The 5,989-nt window shown below is 41.1% G+C and overlaps 2 non-coding genes across 2 annotated transcripts; both read right to left on the bottom strand.

Moving 5' to 3' along the window:
- Positions 1–710: 710 nt before the first annotated feature.
- Positions 711–829, bottom strand: LOC142347547 (5S ribosomal RNA). The gene has a single exon (XR_012760533.1). It is a non-coding gene; the product is annotated as a 5S ribosomal RNA (ribosomal RNA).
- Positions 830–3,281: 2,452 nt separating this feature from the next.
- On the bottom strand, positions 3,282–3,400 carry LOC142347545 (5S ribosomal RNA). Its single transcript, XR_012760531.1, has one exon. It is a non-coding gene; the product is annotated as a 5S ribosomal RNA (ribosomal RNA).
- Between the last annotated feature and the right edge of the window lie 2,589 nt (positions 3,401–5,989).

Genomic DNA, 5,989 nt, shown 5'->3' with positions numbered 1-5,989 from the left:
ATTTTGGACAAGTTTTCACCAATTTCCAAAAAAGTATCCGCGCTCGATGAGGCTTAACTTTTTCGATCACCGAACTTTGTTTTGGTCACCAAATCGTCAATTTTAGTCCAAATTGGCTCATTTTTTGTGGGCATGCTCCACTTGAGCCATAGTTTGGGATAAAACAAAAAAATCTGGCACAGCGAATCATTTTGGACAGGTTTTTACCGATTTCCAAAAAAGTATCCGCGCTCGATGAGGCTTAACTTTTTCGATCACCGAACTTTGTTTTGGCCACCAAATCGTCAATTTTAGTCCGAAATGGCTCATTTTTTGTGGGCATGCTCCACTTGAGCCATAGTTGGGGCTAAAACAAAAAAATCTGGCACAGCGAACCATTTTGGACAAGTTTTTACCGATTTCCAAAAAAGTATCCGCGCTCGATGAGGCTTAACTTTTTCGATCACCGAACTTTGTTTTGGCCACCAAATCGTCAATTTTAGTCCGAAATGGCTCATTTTTTGTGGGCATGCTCCACTTGAGCCATAGTTGGGGCTAAAACAAAAAAATCTGGCACAGCGAACCATTTTGGACAAGTTTTCACCAATTTCCAAAAAAGTATCCGCGCTCGATGAGGCTTAACTTTTTCGATCACCGAGGCTTTTTGAGGCTCTAAAATGTGTAAATATCGAATAAAAGTATTCTATGAGGTTTGAATACTCAAAAGAAAAAGCCTACAACACCTGGTGTTCCCAAGCGGTCACCCATCCAAGTACTAACCAGGCCCAATGTTGCTTAACTTCGGTGATCGGACGAGAACCGGTGCATTCAACATGGTATGGTCGTAGGCATTTGCGTAAGTGGGAGCGAATTTATATACAACAGTATTGTTTTGTAGTCCTATATTCATATACAGGTTCACTTTAACTCGCCGCCTTGCGGTTTGCAAAATAGTCACTTAATACATGCAGTTTTAGCCACGTTTGTGTTATAATTTATGCAATTCGTAGCCATACAGTGTATTATGACCAACGCACAAACTTTTTGCTTCCAACCATCCACAATACAGTGGAACGGCCCCAAAACAAGGGAGAGATGAATTGGGTCCGAGGAACCTGTTCAACCGGACATTGAACCGGAACCATGACTTCAGTGGGTTTAGGTCGGTAATTGGGAAAATCAGTGGCGAATTGCTTTTAGCTTAATTGTTGTGATAAACTTATTAAATAGGTAAGTATCAACTCTATTTGATAAGTTTTATTTGAATGCACTCTGCGTTAGCGGAGTGCAGCCTAAAGAATGGAACTCAGCGATTTGCACTAACTTAAAAGTTAGATTAATAAAGGGAAATTTTACAATTAGTATTGATGTTTCCGAGACAGTACCAAATATCAAATATACAGTAAACGCAAGCAGGGGAACTATTAGAATGGCCTTTACAAGTATATGGGGTGTGTTTGGAGCAATGGTTATTGCTGAAATTGTCATTTACAAAAAGTATCCGCGCTCGATGAGGCTTAACTTTTTCGATCACCGAACTTTGTTTTGGCCACCAAATCGTCAATTTTAGTCCGAAATGGCTCATTTTTTGTGGGCATGCTCCACTTGAGCCATAGTTGGGGCTAAAACAAAAAAATCTGGCACAGCGAACCATTTTGGACAAGTTTTCACCAATTTCCAAAAAAGTATCCGCGCTCGATGAGGCTTAACTTTTTCGATCACCGAACTTTGTTTTGGTCACCAAATCGTCAATTTTAGTCCAAATTGGCTCATTTTTTGTGGGCATGCTCCACTTGAGCCATAGTTTGGGATAAAACAAAAAAATCTGGCACAGCGAATCATTTTGGACAGGTTTTTACCGATTTCCAAAAAAGTATCCGCGCTCGATGAGGCTTAACTTTTTCGATCACCGAACTTTGTTTTGGCCACCAAATCGTCAATTTTAGTCCGAAATGGCTCATTTTTTGTGGGCATGCTCCACTTGAGCCATAGTTGGGGCTAAAACAAAAAAATCTGGCACAGCGAACCATTTTGGACAAGTTTTTACCGATTTCCAAAAAAGTATCCGCGCTCGATGAGGCTTAACTTTTTCGATCACCGAACTTTGTTTTGGCCACCAAATCGTCAATTTTAGTCCGAAATGGCTCATTTTTTGTGGGCATGCTCCACTTGAGCCATAGTTGGGGCTAAAACAAAAAAATCTGGCACAGCGAACCATTTTGGACAAGTTTTCACCAATTTCCAAAAAAGTATCCGCGCTCGATGAGGCTTAACTTTTTCGATCACCGAACTTTGTTTTGGCCACCAAATCGTCAATTTTAGTCCGAAATGGCTCATTTTTTGTGGGCATGCTCCACTTGAGCCATAGTTGGGGCTAAAACAAAAAAATCTGGCACAGCGAACCATTTTGGACAAGTTTTCACCAATTTCAAAAAAAGTATCCGCGCTCGATGAGGCTTAACTTTTTCGATCACCGAACTTTGTTTTGGCCACCAAATCGTCAATTTTAGTCCGAAATGGCTCATTTTTTGTGGGCATGCTCCACTTGAGCCATAGTTGGGGCTAAAACAAAAAAATCTGGCACAGCGAACCATTTTGGACAAGTTTTTACCGATTTCCAAAAAAGTATCCGCGCTCGATGAGGCTTAACTTTTTCGATCACCGAACTTTGTTTTGGCCACCAAATCGTCAATTTTAGTCCGAAATGGCTCATTTCTTGTGGGCATGCTCCACTTGAGCCATAGTTGGGGCTAAAACAAAAAAATCTGGCACAGCGAATCATTTTGGACAAGTTTTTACCGATTTCCAAAAAAGTATCCGCGCTCGATGAGGCTTAACTTTTTCGATCACCGAACTTTGTTTTGGCCACCAAATCGTCAATTTTAGTCCGAAATGGCTCATTTTTTGTGGGCATGCTCCACTTGAGCCATAGTTGGGGCTAAAACAAAAAAATCTGGCACAGCGAACCATTTTGGACAAGTTTTTACCGATTTCCAAAAAAGTATCCGCGCTCGATGAGGCTTAACTTTTTCGATCACCGAACTTTGTTTTGGCCACCAAATCGTCAATTTTAGTCCGAAATGGCTCATTTCTTGTGGGCATGCTCCACTTGAGCCATAGTTGGGGCTAAAACAAAAAAATCTGGCACAGCGAATCATTTTGGACAAGTTTTTACCGATTTCCAAAAAAGTATCCGCGCTCGATGAGGCTTAACTTTTTCGATCACCGAGGCTTTTTGAGGCTCTAAAATGTGTAAATATCGAATAAAAGTATTCTATGAGGTTTGAATACTCAAAAGAAAAAGCCTACAACACCTGGTGTTCCCAAGCGGTCACCCATCCAAGTACTAACCAGGCCCAATGTTGCTTAACTTCGGTGATCGGACGAGAACCGGTGCATTCAACATGGTATGGTCGTAGGCATTTGCGTAAGTGGGAGCGAATTTATATACAACAGTATTGTATTGTAGTCCTATATTCATATACAGGATCACTTTAACTGGCCGCCTTGCGGTTTGCAAAATAGTCACTTAATACATGCAATTTTAGCCACGGTTGTGTTATAATTTATGCAATTCGTAGCCATACAGTGTATTATGACCAACGCACAAACTTTTTGCTTCCAACCATCCACAATACAGTGGAACGGCCCCAAAACAAGGGAGAGATGAATTGGGTCCGAGGAACCTGTTCAACCGGACATTGAACCGGAAGCATGACTTCAGTGGGTTTAGGTGGGTAATTGGGAAAATCAGTGGCGAATTGCCTTTAGCCTAATTGTTGTGATAAACTTATTAAATAGGTAAGTATCAACTCTATTTGATAAGTTTTATTTGAATGCACTCTGCGTTAGCGGAGTGCAGCCTAAAGAATGGAACTCAGCGATTTGCACTAACTTAAAAGTTAGATTAATAAAGGGAAATTTTACAATTAGTATTGATGTTTCCGAGACAGTACCAAATATCAAATATACAGTAAACGCAAGCAGGGGAACTATTAGAATGGCCTTTACAAGTATATGGGGTGTGTTTGGAGCAATGGTTATTGCTGAAATTGTCATTTACAAAAAGTATCCGCGCTCGATGAGGCTTAACTTTTTCGATCACCGAACTTTGTTTTGGCCACCAAATCGTCAATTTTAGTCCGAAATGGCTCATTTTTTGTGGGCATGCTCCACTTGAGCCATAGTTGGGGCTAAAACAAAAAAATCTGGCACAGCGAACCATTTTGGACAAGTTTTTACCGATTTCCAAAAAAGTATCCGCGCTCGATGAGGCTTAACTTTTTCGATCACCGAACTTTGTTTTGGCCACCAAATCGTCAATTTTAGTCCGAAATGGCTCATTTTTTGTGGGCATGCTCCACTTGAGCCATAGTTGGGGCTAAAACAAAAAAATCTGGCACAGCGAACCATTTTGGACAAGTTTTTACCGATTTCCAAAAAAGTATCCGCGCTCGATGAGGCTTAACTTTTTCGATCACCGAACTTTGTTTTGGCCACCAAATCGTCAATTTTAGTCCGAAATGGCTCATTTTTTGTGGGCATGCTCCACTTGAGCCATAGTTGGGGCTAAAACAAAAAAATCTGGCACAGCGAACCATTTTGGACAAGTTTTTACCGATTTCCAAAAAAGTATCCGCGCTCGATGAGGCTTAACTTTTTCGATCACCGAACTTTGTTTTGGCCACCAAATCGTCAATTTTAGTCCGAAATGGCTCATTTTTTGTGGGCATGCTCCACTTGAGCCATAGTTGGGGCTAAAACAAAAAAATCTGGCACAGCGAACCATTTTGGACAAGTTTTTACCGATTTCCAAAAAAGTATCCGCGCTCGATGAGGCTTAACTTTTTCGATCACCGAACTTTGTTTTGGCCACCAAATCGTCAATTTTAGTCCGAAATGGCTCATTTTTTGTGGGCATGCTCCACTTGAGCCATAGTTGGGGCTAAAACAAAAAAATCTGGCACAGCGAACCATTTTGGACAAGTTTTTACCGATTTCCAAAAAAGTATCCGCGCTCGATGAGGCTTAACTTTTTCGATCACCGAACTTTGTTTTGGCCACCAAATCGTCAATTTTAGTCCGAAATGGCTCATTTTTTGTGGGCATGCTCCACTTGAGCCATAGTTGGGGCTAAAACAAAAAAATCTGGCACAGCGAACCATTTTGGACAAGTTTTTACCGATTTCCAAAAAAGTATCCGCGCTCGATGAGGCTTAACTTTTTCGATCACCGAACTTTGTTTTGGCCACCAAATCGTCAATTTTAGTCCGAAATGGCTCATTTTTTGTGGGCATGCTCCACTTGAGCCATAGTTGGGGCTAAAACAAAAAAATCTGGCACAGCGAACCATTTTGGACAAGTTTTTACCGATTTCCAAAAAAGTATCCGCGCTCGATGAGGCTTAACTTTTTCGATCACCGAACTTTGTTTTGGCCACCAAATCGTCAATTTTAGTCCGAAATGGCTCATTTTTTGTGGGCATGCTCCACTTGAGCCATAGTTGGGGCTAAAACAAAAAAATCTGGCACAGCGAACCATTTTGGACAAGTTTTTACCGATTTCCAAAAAAGTATCCGCGCTCGATGAGGCTTAACTTTTTCGATCACCGAACTTTGTTTTGGCCACCAAATCGTCAATTTTAGTCCGAAATGGCTCATTTTTTGTGGGCATGCTCCACTTGAGCCATAGTTGGGGCTAAAACAAAAAAATCTGGCACAGCGAACCATTTTGGACAAGTTTTTACCGATTTCCAAAAAAGTATCCGCGCTCGATGAGGCTTAACTTTTTCGATCACCGAACTTTGTTTTGGCCACCAAATCGTCAATTTTAGTCCGAAATGGCTCATTTTTTGTGGGCATGCTCCACTTGAGCCATAGTTGGGGCTAAAACAAAAAAATCTGGCACAGCGAACCATTTTGGACAAGTTTTTACCGATTTCCAAAAAAGTATCCGCGCTCGATGAGGCTTAACTTTTTCGATCACCGAACTTTGTTTTGGCCACCAAATC

The sequence above is a fragment of the Convolutriloba macropyga genome, chromosome 9, assembly GCF_964194025.1.
Source record: "Convolutriloba macropyga chromosome 9, txConMacr16.3, whole genome shotgun sequence".
NCBI classification, from domain to species: Eukaryota; Metazoa; Xenacoelomorpha; order Acoela; family Convolutidae; genus Convolutriloba; species Convolutriloba macropyga.
The sequence above is the reverse complement of the archived record's forward strand: the minus strand, read 5'-3'. Positions and strand labels throughout refer to the sequence as shown.